At 38.5% G+C, this 20,540-nt stretch overlaps 1 long non-coding RNA gene across 1 annotated transcript; it reads left to right on the forward strand.

The window, feature by feature from the left end:
- The first annotated feature begins 328 nt into the window (after positions 1–328).
- LOC125700685 (uncharacterized) lies at positions 329–10,649 on the forward strand. The gene is made up of 3 exons (XR_007380017.1): positions 329–380; positions 6,639–6,742; positions 7,475–10,649. It is a non-coding gene; the product is annotated as an uncharacterized LOC125700685 (long non-coding RNA).
- Positions 10,650–20,540: the final 9,891 nt, after the last annotated feature.

Consider the following 20,540-nt stretch of genomic DNA (forward strand, 5'->3'; position numbering starts at 1 on the left):
ATCTCAGGCCCTGGGCAGCTGTGCTGTGTGACTAACAGACAGTAGGCTGGGTTTCTGAGGGCCTAAAGGACTGTGGCACCTCTCCTATGAAGATGGGCTGAGCCTGGAGAAGGCTCCACGGAGACCTCATTGCAGCCTTCTGTTACTTAGAGAGCTACAAACAGGAAGAAGACTGACTTTTCATACAGGCAGGTAATGACGGGTGTATGGGAAGTGCTGAGTCAGGGCCTGAACCTCTGATTGATCACCTGACGTGAGCAATTAGCCAGAGGAGCACAGGTGAAGGCAAAAAGACCTATTTAAGAGCTGGCTACCAGGGGGGAAGGATCTCTTCTGGAGATCTGCTCTGCTGGAGTTTTGTAAGTGAGCCCAGGATAGGGGTAAGCTTTCTGTCTATTCTGTTTTTGTGATCGTAATCTGTTTTGTCAAACTCTCTTATTTTGTAGTTATAGCATCTTAATATTCATTGATTATACAACAGGACAAGGGGGAATGGTTTTAAACTAAGAGAGAGGTGGTTTAGGCTTGGTGTTCTGAGGAAACACTTCACTCAGAGGATGGTGAAGTGTTGGAACAGGCTGCCTGAAGAAACTGTGGATGCCCTATCCCAGCTGGTGTTAAAGGCCAGGCAGGTTGGAGCTTTGGGCAGTCTGAGCTAGTAGGGGGACAAAATGCATAGAAACAGCACAAAGCTCTGCCCGGGAATGTTTCAGACTGGATGTTAGTAGAAATTTCTTTACTGTGAGGGTGGTCAAATGCCAGAACAGGATTTGAATTGAGGTGCTTGGTGCCCCAAGCCTGTCAGCGTTCAAAAGGCGTTTAGATAACGTCCTTAGTATTATGCTTTAACTTTTGGTTAGCCCATAAGTAGACAGTTGAGCTTAATGATCTTTTTGGGGTCTTTTCCAACAGAACTATTCTATTGTTTCAAGGACAAAAGGAGTCCTATAATTTACAGGAAATCCTGTAGTAGAGAAGACTGAGAGAAAGAAAACTGTGCAAGCTTAGTCCTGGCTCATGCCAGCAAATTTGCATGTGAGGGGATTCCTAGAAATGGCTCAATAGCAGAATAATGTTCAATCAGAAGTGACAGCGTGCTCCCAACACGAGACATTATTTGTTTAGCTTTTATTTGTCTTAATACCTTCAATATTTGAGTGTACCTAATGGAGGTCTAGTCCATAGCCTTTGGAAGCTGTGGTTTTGGTGTTTTATCCAATAGTTTTGTAGCACTTCGGTAAAATTTAGCATCGTTTGGGTATTCTCCAATTATCTCTTTCTACCTTTTCCAGCAGTATAAGAAAAGAGTGATATCATTTTATATTATTACTTTGTGTTATGCTTTACAGCCTATAAGAATATGGAACTTGCTACAGGAAAGCAAAAATAAAGAAGAAAAAAAACCTCTACAATAATTAAGCAAGTTCAGCTAATTATCCATTTTGTATTTATTCACTACTCAGCATGTCTGCTTAATTTTTCTTGCCCAGATCACTCAGAGATTAAAGTAAAGCTTACACGTAAATAAATAATATTTCCCCTGTTCAGCTGTGCAGCTCCCTGTAAGGCAGAGGAACACGTATGTGCATATTTTATAATGCCACTGAGCCCACATTTTTCATTCTTTTTAAGTCTCAGTAGGTTTATGTCGCTGTGACCATTGGGCCTTTGATCAGCTTCACTGTTTGAAATCTCGAAGTGGCTAATAGCTTCCTGTTAGCGAGGGGGAGGAGATGAGCACTGAAGCTTACAATCACAGTCAGTCACTTGATGAACTCCTGAACTAAAGTGTTTTGGAGTGATTTTTAAAGTGGGAGTTTGAATTCAGTGAGTTTGAATTTTGCAGTATTGGAATCTCAGTACAGAAATGACAAAATTCCTTTCTAAAGAGTGAGTTAAAGAGAGAAGCTGGAGGAGTGCACAGAATGTAAGTGTGCACAGTTGTTCAGTTCCAGAAGAAAGTATAGCACACAGGCATGTTGATTTGTGTAAGGAAGGTCCATATTTATCTTTATTTGAAACTGGATGCTAGAGAGGGTCAGATGAACTCCCTAATTGAAAGTTCAGTCTCTTTTCATCACAACACAAGGTTAGAGTCTGCACTCAACCTTGTAAAGAGGCTGGGTATGTAATGTCCTTAGAGCTGTTCTGCACCATGCTGTACCTGTAAGGTACAAATTTGGATGCTGGAAGAGAAAACTAGATACTGTTTTTAAATATTTTGAGACAGCTAGTAGAAAGACAAGACAAACATTTTGAACATACCTGTGGTGTTTTATACTGGCTACTGAATATGAGAGCTGCTGGTGATCTTTTGCTTAAAAATAAACTGTATAGTTTGTGTGGCCTCTCCATAAAGAAAGAGCACTCAAAACAGTAACAGAAGGGGGATGAAGGGGAACAGTTAGGTCACTGCTGAAACTGGTGATTGAGCACCTGCTGGCTGGCCCAGGGAGCACAGGCAGATGGTTTGCATCTGTGCTTTCCAGGTGACCAGAAGGTCTGGACACAGGGTAGAGACCCCTACAGCTCATATGAGGGCCAACCACAGAGAGGCGAGCACCTCTTGGGCCTTGACTGCCTGCTAGGGGAGTGCTGTGTGGCCAGAGATCCCCCTCACCCAACTGGTGTATTTAGTTCTTTTTCTCTATATGTCTCTTGTCCTGCCTGGGAGTACTTTGCCTAGTATTGCCAGGAACCTGTCAGAAGTCATTTCACTTTTTTGTGAGCAGAACAGGAGAAAACCCACCACAACTAAATGCTTGTTTCACATAAAGATGTAGTAATAAAAAAGATTTAGTGATGCACCATGAGACTTAAAGAAACAAATTTATTACATAACTTGTAGCCTAGTTTTAGAAGGCCAGTTAATAAAAAGGTATAGAGACTCCTACTGAAGTAGGTGACATGATTCACTTGATTGAAATGTTATAAAATCGTAGTTATGACTTCTTTAGGAGGGATCATAGAGGTAAATAACTCTCTTGTAAAAATCGTTTGCTAAGTGAGAGATACTGAAACAAAAAAAAGAGCTCTACAGTTTGAGAGAGAGCTGCTGAAGGCTGCATGCTTCAGGAAGAACATAGGAATTTCTAAATACTGCATGCTGCAACAATGAGACTATATTATTCAGTACCATGAAAATTGTTATTAGCTTTCCTAATTAGAGGCTGTGGAACTGACTGCAGAACTAAGTAGCGGTGATTGTTTAGCTGTTCTTTGTTATTCTGAGGTATATTTAATGCTAGCATGCAAAATGTTCTTTCAGAAGGCTAAATAAAAGTTATACATTGAACAATAGAGAGCTTGGAACACTCTTTGAAGATGGTGTGCCTGCACACTGTCCAAGAGTGATACTACAAATACTGGCGGGTCTGTGGAATATGACTATGGTGGGATGGTAACTGAAAGAGTTGTTTCAGCCCAGGGTGCGAACACAGTAGAGGAGAATCCGGAGCAATCATGGGCACACGAGGCTGTATTTGATGGGTATAGTTCACAGTGAGCTCCTTCTGTTTTAGCTTTCCTGTTTGAGGATGTTTTTCTGTTGGTGGTAGTTTGTTGTTGTTGTTTTCTTTAAACAAGATTCCAAGAAACAGTGGAAAACATGCCAGATATTGGTACATTTGCCTTGCTTATTTGAACTATTCTATACAAGCTTAAAGTAATTCAGGAAGCCTAGCTATGCTTCCTGGAAAAAAGCAAGTTTCCAGATTTCAGGAAAGGTACTGAGTCGATGGGGAAAAGGGTGATTTTCTGTTGTTCTCAGAAGGCTTTTGTTGCATTTTCCCTGAGGTCTGTAGCAGTAAAAGGTTTTTTTGCTCATGCCTGAAGCTGGTTTTTCTTTTAAATGTCTTACTGCTATGAAATCTTAATTAAGGGGAAAAATAAAAAGAAAAAAAAAAAAAAGCTCTACAGAATCTTTGGTATTAGTTAAAGGGTTTTACCAAAGATCTTGGAGATCTGTCTTTTCAAAGACCAGGAATTGATGCTAAAGGTAAAGGAAAACAGAAAATAGATTCAAGAAGAACTTCAGAGGGCAGAGTGTTCTGCAGCTCCACTGTTCTTACCATCACTCCTCAACAGTACATCCAATCTGTGACTGTCAATTGAATTGGATCTTGCAAAAGGCATTATTTACCACGGGGAAAAAGTGTACAGGAGGCATCAAGGAGTAGTCTGAGAACAAGAGTATCATTTAAAGAATGAGTAGCTGCTGACTCACCAGAAAAAATGTCTGCAGAGGCAGCTAATTTACATATCATGATACTTAGCTTTTATAAACACTGCCTTCTCTCTACAGAGAGCTGTGCAAACGTCTGATCGTATATCACTTACACAAACACATTAGTTCTCTTAGCCACTTTGGACCTCTCCATTCTGAAGAAATATAATCCAATCTGTAATCTCAATTTAACTTGTTCATCTTTCAGTGCAGTAGTTTATCGGGACAGAAAAAGGGAAGTAAGTACTAGAGTTTTCCAAGTTGCTTTGGGGAGTAAGGTATCCACCTCCTACTCAGCTGCAGAGGGAATTGAGTAATTAATTGCCTTTGAAAGTTCCAACTTCGTAAATTCGTTTAAAATACATATACATAATGTATGTCAACTAACATTGCCTTCAACTATTGTTTCTTCCTTTTTTTTTTTTTTTTTTTCCTTGTAAAACTCAAAATACCAGTAGAATGAATACACTACCATGGCTTCTCTTGCTTCTCTGTGTACTCTGCCCCTGAAGCTTGACAGAGTGCTTTCTGAGTAGCCTGGTGGGCAGGGCATAGGACTAAAGCTCAGAAAATCTGGGTTGGATTTCTGCTCAGTTTGCTGTTTTGTATCTTTTTTTTTGTTATTAAATGATGACTTAATACAAGGCCACGTGTTTCTGAAAATGAAACCCTCTCAACAAATTCATAGTTTATAAGACTGTATGTATAAATAAGTATATATGTGTCTGTGAGTATGTGTATGAATATATCAAAATCCTGGTGTGGAACACTAGAAGTAGAAAGGTCCCAACAAGGGAAGATGATGTTATTGGAGAAGCAGAGTGCATAGGTTCACAGTAGATATCAAAAATGTGTTTTCATTCCATTTACTTCTTCACAGGCAGAAGTTGGTAATAGACTATTTTAATACCTTTTTGAAAGCTGCCTTGGAAACCTAGCTACTAAGCCATAAAGGGAATGTGTAAGTCCCCAGAAGGCTTCCTTTCTTTTCTTTTATAAATATGTAGAGGGAAAAGCAAGATAAAAAAATACAGCTTCAAAGATAGATGTAAAATAATTTTCCTTTATCTATTATCTTGCCTACTGCAATATGCTAAAGCACTTTGCTGAGTGTTATGGAATTTAACGTTAAACAAAAACAAGCAGAAACAAAAATCTGTTCTAATTTCCTTCTGATTTCTCGCTCAGAGCCAATCAAGCTCCTGGTCTGGGGAATTTAAGACAGCGCATTATCATTTTACTACATTTGTTTTTACTTAGGAAATTTGGTTACTTTGTTACTGAAGAAAAAAAGTAGAATTTGGTTATAAATGTAAACAGTTAATGATTTCATGAAATATTATTTAAATGATCTCAAGGCAAGTTAATCTTCAGCACTATTGGCTAAGGAAAGATTCCACCCAAATGTCAGAAGTTCTCCTAAAGCTGTTGAACGACTTCAAAAATTAAAGCAACATTGTTTCAAAGACATTTCTACTCAGCATTCTCATCCCTATTTTCAAAGAGTGCAAGTATTATCAAATACATTTCTTAAGATATGCAGAAGAAACAGTAGGAGACTGAGTTCTTTTGCATCTGTGTTTCAGTAGTCTGTCATACTAAGAAAACTCTCACTTTTTTTCTCTTTCATTTTCCATGTAAATGAGAGGAAAGCACAGGCTAAAGGTTTTCAAAGCGTTACGTGTACCCATAGGAAAAGCACAATGTACATTTGGGTTATTGTAGTGTTGTTATGTTATTGTATTTCTTTATGCTGAGTCTCAAATGTTATTTACCACATTTAGGAATGTATGTGATTTGTTTTCAGAAGAAAACATACTCCTAAATTCCTTAGAAGAATCTCAGTAAATCTATTGTGACCCTAATACCTTGAGATAACAAACGGAATGGTCATGTTCTTTCTTTGTATGCTTAACAAAAAAAAGAGTTAGATTAATTCTAAACTACAGGCATGGCAAAAGGCAGTTATAATGAATTTGTAAGCAAGGAGAATTTTCCCTGTTTTGTATTTATTTGTTTATTTTCCTGCAGCTTTGTAGAAGTCAGTAGTAGAAAGGATGAAGGAAGTTTGTCTTTTAAATGACCAGTCTGAAATATGCAAGGCACTTTCATTTTTCTTCACCTGAGATGTTTATTTCTGAGTTTATCCATTTTTTCCATGTTGGCAGATTTATATAAAACAACAGTAACAATATTTCTGGTGGTCTCAGAAACTAAGATAGGAGAAACTAAGGAAAAACTCAGAAACTAAGGAGGAGAAGCAATGCCTACACAAAATTAAGGTTTTTGTGTAAATAATTGTGAAATAATGTGTTAATGATTTTGGCAACATATAAGAGCAACAACAACAAAAAAAGATAAAAACTTCAGTTTTGGCCTCCTGTCACTCTTCCTAAACTTCAAACTTCTATAGAAGTAAGAATGCCCTGACAGAAGTATGCCTGAAGCCAGGATACAGTTTTGGGGAGATGAGGAAACTGAAGGAAGTCCCTCTCCCATATTCGGCATGGGACGAAGGTAGGTATGGATCCATGCCAAGTATGTATTTCTTGGTTTTGCCATTCTTTCTTGTTTTGTTGCTTATCTGTATATAGCCTTTCTTTCTTACCTAGTACTTATGAAGTTTAATGTTTTCAAATCATCTTATTTCAGCACATGATTTTTTCATGAAAATCTTGCCCTCGTTGCTTACCGTCTCTTTGGATGCAGTTATTTACCTCACTTGGCAGTGAGTTCTGCTTATTGACAGAATTACTGGGACATCTATAGAATAGAGGCTTTCAAATGGGAGCACAAAAATTCTCCTTGTGAACACAAACACGTTTGCATAAGCATGAGAGAGATTTCTGAGTGCCTACAGGGCAAAGCCTCATTTTGCAGGCTCATCATTTGGACACAAGTTTTATTTTTCTGTGGCATTATCTGGTTTTGTTCCACCACTGTAAAACCCTGTTTTCCTTGGCTTCCTAGTCCTGAGTGAGAACTATAAATGTCATAATATGCTGAGCTAATGAGGGAGCACCAGCCTGGGCTCCCTGCATGTCTTTGCTTTGTGGTTTTAAATCAGAAAATCAAACCCTTAAATTTATCCGAACATAGCCTCTTTTTTGCCTGTGTGGTTTAATGTGGCTTAATTAACGAATGTCTTAAGTGAGGATTCAAGTACCCATGTAGATTAAATGAGCCAATTTAGGATCCTGCAGGAGCTGAGTCCCTCTGAAAATACATTGTGTTTCTTCTACCACAAAGGAGTACAGAGAAGACTTAGAAGGTACAAAAGGACAACAAAAAAAGAAGAGGACAGGAAGCTTGGCTCTTCCTTCATTAGAGTTATCAGAGCAAGTTCTGTGCCAGCAGAAGACTTTGACCTCATCCTGTTAACGCTTTATCCTGGTACTTCCAAACCTGAGACCACGTGCTTCCATCTGTGCTTTTATTCAGGGTTTGCAAGGAAGATGTTTACTGCTTGATCTGCAGTGGTGACCACAGGTGTCATGCATGACAGCCAATGCCAACTGAATGAAAGAACAGATAAATGTTATCTCCCAGCAGTTGCAAGGTTGACTTGACTGTTGTGCAGTTGGGCCTGTCTTGGCCTGAGAGTGTCAGATCTGCCTGGCCCATGACTGGCTTTAATACTCACATGGGGTGACAGCTCCAGCCCTGGGCTGACCAAAGCTCTGGGAGGGCCCTGAAGAGGGCAGGAGCTGCAGCAGTCATGGGCAGCACCAGAACCAGTCCTTTGTGCAGCCAAGGCTGGGCCTGGTTTCGATTCCGTGAGGCTTCAGCCAGGTAAACAATAACTTCTTGTTTAATGCCTATGTGATATGTATTCCTTTTTAGCCCACAAGAAAGTTTTAAGTGTGACACTGCATTACTCTGAACTCAGAACATCATTTTGCACCCAGCAGAGCTGCTGCTGCCCCCAAGGTCTCACATTATTGCAGCCATCAGATGCTGATCAGTGTTTATTGCTGAAAGTTTCCAGTTATTTTCTATTATGCTCTCATTTTTATATGGTTGAATATTCATTGCAACTAGAAAGCAAGGTTCTTGACTAGAAAACCAACTTTTGCATAAATGAGGACACTGTAGAATAAAATTCCATATGTAGAAACCCTCTAGATATCTACCAGTAAGTCAGAGGAAGTATGTTACATTTAATTTCCACAGAGATGTAAGATACCAGCACGAAGGAAAGAGAACTGTGTACTTGTTAACAGTTACCATAAAGGAGACAGTGAGATTAGCATATTTAAATCTTCAGAATTAAATATCAAAATCAAAAATTTTCTCTGAATTTATCACCTAAGGTGATGCTATTGTTGAAAGCAAAAGTACTGAGGGTGTTAAATGGTAATTTTCTATGCACTTCACAGTAACAAGTTTTTCAGAATTGCATCCTTTCTGTGAAAGAGCATTTATTGAAAAACGCAGCAGCTCACCACACCTTTTATAGACTCTGAGACAATTAATGGTGAAGACCCCTGGAAAAGAAATGAGATTTGTGTAAGTAATTGCTAAGATAAACATTTTAGAAATGCTGAGATCCTGGTTTTAGAGGTGAGCAAGATTTCTAAATCTATCAGGTACTCTTGAGAATGCTATGATTTGTTATCTCTCTGTAGCATTTCAGTGTTTAACTGCCCATTTGGAGATGCTTTGAGCCTGATTAAAAAATAATAATAATGTCTGAGCATTTGGGATATCTGCAGAATTCAGTCAAACTGATGTAAGTTGTGTTATGATCAGACTTAAGACTGTCAATGATCCATTTGCCAAGTGATGTTCTAATATAAACACAACCATAAAATGGTATTTTTGTGACTACTAAAGGTTTGCTGCCTAAACACTGCTTACCTTGCTTCATCAGAAATGGACTGTGCCAATGTGTTGACTTGTATAGAAGGCTGATTGAGCACAGATGGGTCAAAATGGTTTGGCACCTATTCCTCTGAGGACGTATGGACACCAGATTGCTCGTTTTCACTGCTGAGGGGTAGAACATAGTGTTTGTTTTTCTGCAGGTCTGTGTCCCGTAAAAGTGTTAATCCTGAATTTATTTCACCAGAGTTGACAGAGATTTCTGGTCTATTTTACAAATGCAATTGCTGGTATAAACAATTTACATTAAAGTTGATTAGGAGCTGTTTTGATTAGACAATTTTGTTCCAGGAAAGCTGAGTTAGTGAAATGAGCCCAGGATTGGGAATGAGTTTTTTCAGAAGGGGATTTTCTAGTCCTCTGAGGAAGAAACCTTGTTTGGTAGCTGCTAGCAGCTGTTAGTCCCCTAGCTAAGAGCTCCTACTGAGATGGGGAGAAAGGCCTAGCCTGGCAATCACTGACCTAAATGCCTTGACAGGCTGCTCACAGTTCGGCGATGGATGTTTTTTTCTCATTCTTCAGTTTTCCCTCATTAAAAGACTTCCTTTCTTCCCAGTGAGAAGTGGGGAAACATTTTAGTTTTTAGAAGTGATACGATACAGTAACTGTTTTGTGCTCAGCTCCATTTACAATATATAAATATAATACATTTGCACAGAGAAGAATTGATATCCTACAAGTATTACTAGAAAAATATTTTTTTCCAAACATTTAAAGTGAATACTCAGTTTATGTGGTCATTCACTGTGACTGCTGCTGAATGTAGCTGTTTTTATGGAACTGTTTTGATGCTCTTGAACACTGCACAGAAAGATAGTATGCATGTTTTATTAGTTACTACTAATAAAAATACCTTTATATTTCTTACTTATTCTTTTTAAATAAGAGCTGAGGCTTTGTCTTGATTGTTATGTCCTACTGGAGTAAAAACTCCGTTATATACAGTTATACTAAAGCAACAACGGAGGAAAAGACCTGTGCTTTTTATAGGTATACATTGCAGTCTCTTTTACTAGGCTGGCTTACAAGACAAAAATGTTCATTCTTTATTTGTATGAACAGCCAAGTGTAGCAGCACCAATGTCTGTAACTGGATTTCATTATGGAAATTCAGCTAAAAAGGGCCACAGGCACAAAAATCCATTAAAATGTTTCTATTGCTTTACATATTCTTCTGTGATAAAAATAGCCCTATATTTGAATTTAAGAAGCTTTTGCCTAAAGGGTAGCAGATGGATATTAAGGAGATTATAATAAAGAAGAGTATTATAAAAAAAAAAAAAAAGCTGATGGGGGAGTACCATTCTTTCATATTTAGGGAAAACATTTGTAAGAGCAAAAGGTATTCCAAAAATTGTCTCTCTTTAGGTAATTAATAATAGCTTGTTGATTCTTTCTTTTACTATGTGAAGGCCTGATCCTAAAATGGGCTTGTTCTGTAAAACTCTGATACAACTGGCAGCTGAAAAATTGGATGGATCTAGGACACTTGCATTGTTGTTACTGTAACTGTGTTGTAAGATGTGAAGAGTAGCTGCCATCTGAGCGTGCTTAGAAATAAACATAAAACAATGTTTGGCTTATTAAGAGTTTGAAAAATCAGTCATCACAAGATTTTGAGACTGTGCAGTCATTCTAGACTATTTCCTTTGCTATTTTGCGTCTGAAATGTTTCTGATATTTACAAAAGTGTCTTGACAGATTTAAAGGGTTTCTTAAGTTTCTTGGAAGCTTCTGGTTCCCTTAGAGTGCTGGCTGAGTTTCCAGCAGGTTTTGCTTAAAACACAGAGGTAAATTCTTAGCTATTGTGGCTGCATTGCATAGCTTGATATGGCTCCGGTCAGGGACAAATCACATTTGCACGATAAGCTGAAGTAGGTCTGCAACACACAGCTCCCAGAAACATGTCATATTGGAACATGTTGCTGCGACCAAACTGTCTGGGTGTAAGTACAGTAAAGCAATAGCTTATTGCTTCTTACAGAGAGCTGGAAAATCTTTCACTGGTTTGGATTGCCACATCCTGCATCCCATGGCCTTTGGGGAAAGGGATTCTCGGGTTGCAAGAAGTCACTGCATCCTCCAGAGGTCTGTACTGAAAAGAAGAGCAGCTGACAGAAGGAAACAAATTTCACATGCGGATCATCTGAAACACTCTGGTGTGCTGGCAGTAGGTGTCCCATTTAAGTCTGATGGGATTAGCTGGCTTCAGTGGGCTTGACATCTGCGTGGCTAAGGTTACACTTCTCTTTCTCTTTAAAGTGTCATGTCTAGCTGGCCCTAACAACATTTCAGTGATTGCATTCTCTTTTTTACACTTACTATGTCTTGGTTTAATATTGTGAGCTGTGTTACAAGGAGGGATTTGCTGGATATTGTTCATTTGATTGAGCTGTGGGGCTCTTCCAGTGAAAGATAGGGGGAAGAGAGAGGTGGGAAGGAAACAACTGGAATAACCAGGAAGGGTTAAACAAAGAGACGACTGCTGCAATGCCTAAGTGTTTTTGGCACCCCTTTAATGTGAAACCTTTTCATCTGAGTTATACCTTCAGAAGTCAGATTTCACAGTCAGATTTCACTAGACTCCCTTTGAGTTTTGTGATTCCATTTCTGTCCTAATTACATTTTTCAGAGGGAGATTGCTCTTCAGTTTTAGCAGAGTGGAATTTCTTTTATGCAATGCTATATATATAGATATATATATACACACACACACACACACGTGTGTGTATATACTCACGTATGTATATTTATATCTAGAGAGAGACTCAGACTCAAGTCTTTTGTTCTTGGCACTCACCATATGCTACTGTTTAATATTTAATCAGCCCCACCTCATCAGAAACACTGCTGGCCTCATTAGATAATTAATGGCTGCCTGCATCTCATTTGCTTCAGTTGATACATCTGCAGCCAGTAATTAGAGCAGGAGTTTATTAGTTGCACTGGCTTAGTTTATTTGTGAAACAATCTCTCCTTTGATTGAAGCCGCTGGGATTGGCATATGTGGACGGCCTGCCTCCCTGTTCAGTAGGGCTCTTTTGTTTACATTTTTGCTACAGTTTTGCAACACTGCACATCCTGGCAGTCCTAGGAACAGTTGGTGGTGAAGATTTGCCTTTTATAATTTAGAAGATAATTGGGTAATTCTATGCAGTAATGCTACTGCAAAGCAATTCAGTAACTTTGGGGAGGGGGGAGGAGGAAATCTGGTAGACAATTTGTTCGTTTATAGTTCTGTTTCTTTGTGGATTTTGTGTTTTTGTTTTTCTTTAAATCAAACGCCTTAATAAAAATGTTCTGGATCCATGAAGGATGTACGTGAAGCCTACAGAGCAGCAATGTACTGGCCAAGCTTTGAATCTGAAAATTTTGCATCAATACCTTAGCTAAAATCATACTGGTGTTCTCAAATGTTGGTGAGTGCATGCCAGGGTTAAACCTCTGTGCTTGGTCTGTCTCCCCGTTTGCAACCTATAAAATATACTGTAATATTTTTGCCTGTCCCTGCAAGTCTGTGATAGATCTCTCACTGAGTAGTCCAAAAGAAAACTTTTATACAATTGACTATATTAAAATAATAGGACAAATTGCTCCTCTCTCTGAGAGAAAATGCTGAACCACATATTGTCAGAATTCAGCGTCTGGAAGATTATTTAGTATTTTTATACCTCCTCAGGTACAACAGTAATCCAGATTAAATGGACTTGTGTTCTCTGAGAAAGTCTCATGGCTGGTTCTCTGCCACTTAAGCAAGTTTCTATAGTGATAGTTACTCAGCCAAGCAGAATTGGAATTGGGGATCTGCTCCCTCCTCATTGCTTACTTCTTCTTTGCACCTTTGTGGAGCAATTTCTCTTGGCACAGTCTTTAGGTACCCAGATAGTGCTTTATTCATCTCTGCGATGGCATGTTTATGCATCGAACAGCCCACATCAATAAGATGCAAGAGCTGACGCTTAACACTGGGAAGAGAGGTGTACCAAATTCAACTGTCTTTACCTCTCTAAATAGAGAAGGAGGAGTGGGAAGTGTTTACTTTTTTGCAGTTTTTGTTCTCCAAAGTGTGAGATTATTGAATTGGTAATGTTTTTTTTTTCCTATGTGAGAAAAAGTAATTCAAGCTGTTAACTCCGGCGTTAGCCTCAGTGAGGATTCAGCTTTTGTGAATACCTGCAGTTTGGACTTGTTCCAGGATCAGCCTGACAGATCTAGCCATCCTTGCCAGTGTGCAAGGCTTCCTGTGACTAAGCCGTATTTCTTTCAGTACCTGTGTTTCTACCAGCGCATTTACTTCTCAAAGCCTGTTCTATGCTGGGATTCCCTTTCCTGCTTGTTTTACCCTCATACATCTGTGGAAGACTATTGTAGGTCTGTCTGTGTGCCAATGATTTTTTACCTTCAACCTTGCTAAGGCAAAAAACTGTTCTAGCCAAAATTTAAGCCTACCCTTCTGGACGAGTTTGGGCAAAATATTCCAGGTTCATATAATCTTCACCCTCTGTAGGGAGGGGTTAAAAGTTATCCTGGACAAATTATTCAGTTGAAGATATAAACTATCTTTAAGTAAATGCTTGGGGCCACCAACTCCCCACTCCTGTTTTTTTTCAAGCAGTAGAGAAGTGCTACTGCCATACTGCTAGCTGTGCCCCATACAGTCCTCTCTTCCCCTAGTCTGTGTGTCTGAATTTTTATGTTTGCTCCCTATTTCATCAGACATATTTTGTGCTGATCTTAGTTGCTTCTCAGTCATGGTTGATTCCGCCCTGATGTGTAGAGATCTAATCCTGGAGACAAGCTAGAATTCATCCTAAGCACACCTTTAAAGAAATGGCACTAAACATTCTGGTTTCACAATTAGAAGGGGTGTCTGTAAGTGGTATTTTTACCATAGCAATTCCTTATCGGTCTTCAAAACATCAAAAAACAAACAAAAAAACATATTCTTCTACTAGATAATCCTTTATCATGTCTCTGTAGCTTCACTTAGCCTGCGCTGACAGATTCAGTATGTTTTGACAGTTCTGACCTGATGAAAAATCTTGTGCTGTGTTGGTAATTGATTGTACCCACAAATGACTCACGGACTCTATTTTGTTTCTGTTGTTCAGCGTGTCACTTGAGTTTTTTGTTTGTGTTTTCTGGTTTGATTTCTGCACAGTGAGAAGGGCTTTTGATTCTCATTCATAAGGTGTTGTTGGGCTGCCTCTGGAAATGGGAGGAAGGAAAGACAGCTGTCAGTGCTTTGTGAGCAGGGCACAAGCCTAATGATTGCTGCCTATGCTCCATGTGGTATGCACAGGCTGCCTGGACACTGCAGCCTGGAAATTTGGATCACACTGGTTGCTTAATAAGTGCTCCTTTGTTCATACTTTCCTTTGATCGTTCCCCTCAATGACAATGTACTGAACCCCAGTAGTAGTTAACTTCTGCTTCGCACTGTTACGCATATGGGGCTACCAGCTAAAACACATTTTGGTTATATTTCTAACTAGCAATAGAAAATCTGCTTAGTTGACTTACTTTAGCACTTAGCTAGACCTGTACCTGTCTGTGTAGCCTGCCTGTATTCTTTTGTGTGTTCTATGTATTTGGACATCCTGTGTATTTGCTAAAATTTCAAAAAGGTAACTCTTCTCTGAGGCCTCCCAGTGACATAAATGCTGTTTTAAATGCCAGGCTTTTTTGAAACCCGATTGTTTCATGATGTTACATTGCCTTGTCTTCTAGGTACTTGCACCATCTGAGTATTTAACTTCCTAGGGTACCTTTGAAAACCTCAGTTCTATTTCTGGAGTCCAAAGCACTAAACTTTGTCTATACTGTGTGTGCATGACTGCTTTCATTAGCTCACAGAACTCTCATCATTGCATACATATGCAGTTATGTGCCACGTTTTTTTCTTCATTGCATAGTAGTGATGAGATTAAAGGTGAGGACTTACATCGGCTGATTCTTCAAATTTGCCCATTTAATAAAATCTCAACAACAGAATTTACAAGACTAGAAAACAGTTCTTAAAATTTCATTAGGAAATGAAAATTTTCCAAACTACTTCAGTCTGCTAGAAACATTTTTAAAGTAATACGTGAGTGCAGCATATTTCTATGAGCTGAAATCTAAGACAAATGTAACTGACATATGTAACAGTGAGAAGGACGCTACAGTGCACACAAACTACTTCAGTTACAAAATGATGAAAGGTTACAAAAAGCTCTTTATATCCTATTTTCTTCTTGTTAAAACACTGTAGCATCATTGTTGTCAAGTTTATATATTCAGAATCTATCTCCTTTCAGTAATCTCAGGCTTGCTGTTCTCTCCAAAGAACGTAATTATATTGGTTCCAAATAAGGGCTATTTGATCTCATTTTATTCCTCCTTTGTTTCTGCACAACGAAAGCGAGAGGAACTCAATTAAAGTGACTTAGTCTGGTCACTTGACAGAAGCTGTAACAAGTGAAAGGTTTGATTCTCTCCTCTGTTAAACCGGTGTTTTGCCAGTGTAACTACATTGACACTATCGGAGTTGCATTGATGGAAAGCTGGTATAATAGAAGAAAGGATCAATCCTGAAGTTCCTCCAAATAGGCCATTTGAACGAACTACCACTTTGTTTGTCTCAGCTGAATTGAAAGCAATTTAATTTGCTTTCAAAGTAGGCTACTCTGTGTAGGATTCCCAAAGTGAAGGTGACCAAAGTGAACAAGACGTGTTCATAGATTTTGTTTGTGCTAACAGGTTGTAATCCCATAAAAGTATACATTTTAAAAGTCGCGTGCCAGCGTTTGTCACTGCTGCCAGATTCTTAATGTGGGAGTGCTACTCATTTAAAAACTGAAGTCTTATACTTCCTTATCAAACACTAAGTGTAAACAGCTGCTATTTTAGACAAAGGCATGGATTTCAGGTGGTATGGACTCATTCAGCTTTAATTTTGAATTCAGGTAATCATTCACCATCCTGAATTTATGTTTTCTAGGCGTTACGTCAGTCTGTCTCTCTGTAAAATCCCAAGACTGTACTTGCTATAGTCTGCAGGGGTTGGTAACGCTTGGTAATTACTCCAAAATACTTCTATTGTTAGGATGAAAATTGAAAACACTGCTGCACGTGTTTCTCTCTAGAAAGTCCAGAACTCAAGGACATCATTAGAAATTTGGAATGATTCAGTGGAGGAAAAAAAAACAAACCTTGGCTACTTATCCTGTGTGAAATACAGTTGATTATTAAAGCTTTTTATAACTGCTGTCTTTTGCTTAAAATTTGGCTTTCTCCTTTCCAGCTGCTAATTTAGATGTTAGTCAGAACCTAGGCTACTGGAATATGTATATCTGGATGAGTGATGTCTTTATAGAGGCAACTATGGAAGACCGAAGATTAACCTGACTGGCAAACCTATTCTTTTCAACTTTTTTTTATATAGGTCTGAGGCTTTTAGGTACTTTCTCTACTCCCTTCTCTTCCATGTACCTTTCTATGTGTGCACATAATAGACATTTTTAAACTTTGTAATCACAGTAATTTTTTTGAAGTTTATTTGGAAACTTATTTGTCTATTGATCAATAGGGAAAGGCAATTATTGCAGTACTATCATATTTAAAAGAACTTTATTAATGTTACAACAGACATCAAATACTTCTCCTTTATTCATTTTCTTTGGAACCATAGAATGACTTGGGTTGGAAAGGACCTCAGAGATCATTTCCAAACCCCTGCCAGGGGCAGGGTTGCCAACTTTTAGATCAGACTGCCCAAAAACACATAAAGCTATCTTGGTGCACCAACCTTACTCATCTTACAGTGCTGTTGTGAAGTTTGTGGCCACTAAGTTTTCCAGATTATTAAGATTTCAGTGTTAAGCTTTATCTGGGAAATCCCCTGAAATTGCTTGCTTTCTCACAGGATGCACTCATTTCCACTGTGCAAACTGTTCAAAACTATATCTCTTGTAAGCCCTCAGAGATTTGAGGAATATTGTTCGTACAGTTAAGTTAGTTAATGTCTCCTTAGTGAAAGGAGAATTCCTTTAAGACTTCCAACTCCTTTTACACGGATATATTTCTCATGCCTGGGTTAACCCCAACACTTTTTCTGAGATCATTCTTCCTCTTTTCTCGTGCTTCTAAGAAGTAAGACTAAAAACAAAGATATCTGTTTGCTACTCAGCGCATCAGAATTGCGTTCAAGCAAAAGATGAAGTATAATAAAATTTGCAAGTACAGAGGCGTTTTGTTCTTCTGTACCCTTGCAGTCAATTTGAACTTGTCTAGAATGCATCTAATGGTCTCTGGGATATTTAATCAATTCCCGATTAAGCAAGTTTTCTCCTTGGATTCAAAGGCAATTCAATGATTAGGGAATTCTTTAGACAAAACTGTTTGGAGATATTTTACCACATACAATTTTTGATATCAAATAAGTGTGATAGACTGAAACATTCTGGCGAGAACTAGTATTCAGGTGATAAAATGGGGAGATGGAAAAACGTCAGAATTTGCCAAAGATTTTTCAGGGCAATGATCTGTACATGGCTGCAGCTGCTGTATCATGTTGCACCTTGTAAGCTCTGAGAAACAAAATAGCTGAAGAAATCTTGGTATACAAAAGTTCATGAGAAAATCAAATACAGGAAATTGTGACTTGCCATGTAATAGGACTACTAGATTTGCAATATATGGCAGAATAGAAACAGTTCAATCAACGCTGTTTACCCTGCGTGTAATTGAAGAACAATAGGCCAGTTACTGCAATAACAAGGCAGGAAAGTGTACTAGGAAAAGAAATTCAAGGAATATTGCTATTTTATATGGCTTGCATGACGTTCAGGATATTGTATGCTGAAATAAAGCTGACAGAAAATAATGGTGCAGATAGCAGAGCTATTCCAAAAGTTTTTGAATAAATATTACTTAACTAGAGGATATAATCAGTCACAAACTAGTGTTGGGTAGTGGGGGGAATCTTCCTGTTTCTGACCAGTGCTCTCGCTGGATTCATTTGCCAAGGATTCTGGATCTTATATCCTTGGGCTGGATGATGAGTTCCACCTCCAAAGGCTCTTGGAAGATTTCCATCAACTTGCCTAAGGATTCGTAACCCCAACTTGGTTTGAGCTCCCAGCCTGCTCAGGACCTTGAACTGTTTGGAATGTTCTTTTTTCAATTTCTTTAATCTGGAGGAGGAGGGGAAATAAATGTCTAATTATAGTTGTTCATGGCAAAGATTTCATCATGGAATGAAACTCTTTTAATGTCAATCTTCTAGATGACTTTCTTATTGAACTACATCAAATTTGTCAGGAAAATTCAGGAGTAGAGATTATTATTTCAGAATCTTGCATTTGAGACTGAACAGGGAAGTTATTTTAAAGGTTGAACTCTGATCATCTGTAATGCTGGAGTAAAACAGTGGGGCATTTTGAGTAGTAGATCTGCTGCACTGTGCTTTCTAATTCTGATCCACGTTCCAGAAAAGATGAAGAAAAAGATGAGTTACAACTTAGTTCAGCATATGTTCTGCTGTATCCTGACAAGATTGCATTAAGGGAAAGTCCAGGCTATATTTGATACCCATCTAATTCTACTACCTACTTGCTCACTTGAGAAATGTATTTCTTTTCCTTTCTTTTTACCAACTATGCATAACTGAAGCACTGCTACAGAAGCAGTGTAAACCCTTTTAGTATTGTGCAGCTTTCCTTACACTTAGCCCTACGCGCCGCTTTTATCTCCGCACAGCCACCACCATAGCTGCCTACCCCTTAGCCTTCATCAGGCTCTGAAGAGGAGCTTCAGTCTGAAGGGAGTGAGTGGTAGTCTAAATTCTGATGCCTCTCTCTCTCCTCACTCTTTGTAGAAAGTGCACCATTCACACCTATAGAGGAGACAGTTGTCTTCTCATTATTAAATGTTTTATCCTTATTTATTTTAATTCAGCTTTTCTGAAGTACTTTGAAAAGTAATCAAGTATGACAATGCTAGGGTTAATTAACAGTTGGTATGCTGCCAGCAGCTCCACACAGGTGTATTGATAATGATACTGATCTTATCTGATAGGCATTCCTAAGGAAAAAAATTCTCTAGCAAGAAGCAAAGGCACGATGATGTGAATATATAAGGACGGTAGGTGTCCTTCCTGCTGTTTTATGAATGTGTATGAAGAATTTCCTTTGTGAGAAGAAAAGACATTCAACCTAACCCTTATCTGTATTATACCACAAAAATCTATCTTCAAATGACATCAAACACTTGTCTTAAAACCACTAAGCAAAGAAGTGTAAAGCACAGTCTGAAAACTCATCTTACAGATTGCAGTGAAGTAGTACCATCCGTGTGAAGGTTGCTTGCTAAGTGAAGGCATAAGTAGTTACTATCCATGGCTACAGACTTGCCATATTTCAAGTTTTCACTTGTCAGCTATTCTCATGTACCTGTGTTAACAAGACACATGTCGAGGTCTTTATTTTGTGAATCTGGAAATGTTTGTTATAACTATGATGGTCAGGAGAGGTGTAAGGATATTCACATTTTGCTGCTCAAAGATTTCTTTCTCTCCTGCCACAAATAAAATGAGAAATATGATGCCAAGAAATCATTTAAGAAATTAAAAAACCAAAGCAAACAACAACTAAAAAACAAACAAACAAGCCACTAAGAAATGTAACAGAAACAGCTCTCAATAAGTGCTTGTCATACAGAATACATTTGGTAAAGAAAGTAAAAAAAAAAATTCCATATGTGATGTGCAAGAAACTAGGTATTCAAGTGAAGATAATGTCTTCAGAACCAGTGGTGATTAGATTTGCAAAAAATATTATATAAGCTGGTGTCCCTTTTCCAGTGTTCCAACTCTGTCTCCAACATTCACCAGGTTTGTATAACTCAGGCTCTCTGGAAATTCACACACCATATAACTACTTATGGTTTTTACAACCATCAATCAAATCAATGCACTGGGCTCAATGTATTTTCAGAGAGAAGTAAAGGAGTTCTATTCAGACTACGGCCGGTGTTGCCATGCAGCAGAAATCTTATGATGAAAAGTCAGTGCAAAATGGATTTGGGCAAAGGTGTTAACCATTGTATGGGGTTACTGTTATATTAAGTATTGTTGGAAGGGGTGGCGTGTGAGAAGAAACCAGGGGCTGCCCCCGCATTGGACGTGGCCAGTAGTAGAAAAGGGAGTATTAAAAGCAAATACAAGCACCTTCCTGGCTGGTGAGGAGCAGGTGAGAGAGCAGCTAGGTGGGTGTCACCAAACCATAAGTGCTGATAGAGGTTGAGATCTATTCTACAATATTTCTGTGCCATTTTCACATCTGTGAATGCTTCTCAAATGCCTTCATCAGTGCTTTTCATTTGAAAAGCAAATAAACTGTTGTTTGTATTTCTCCAAGCCATCAGAGTTAATTCAAAATTTGACCTCATC

The sequence above is a fragment of the Lagopus muta genome, chromosome 15, assembly GCF_023343835.1.
Source record: "Lagopus muta isolate bLagMut1 chromosome 15, bLagMut1 primary, whole genome shotgun sequence".
In the NCBI taxonomy this organism is placed as follows: domain Eukaryota; kingdom Metazoa; phylum Chordata; class Aves; order Galliformes; family Phasianidae; genus Lagopus; species Lagopus muta.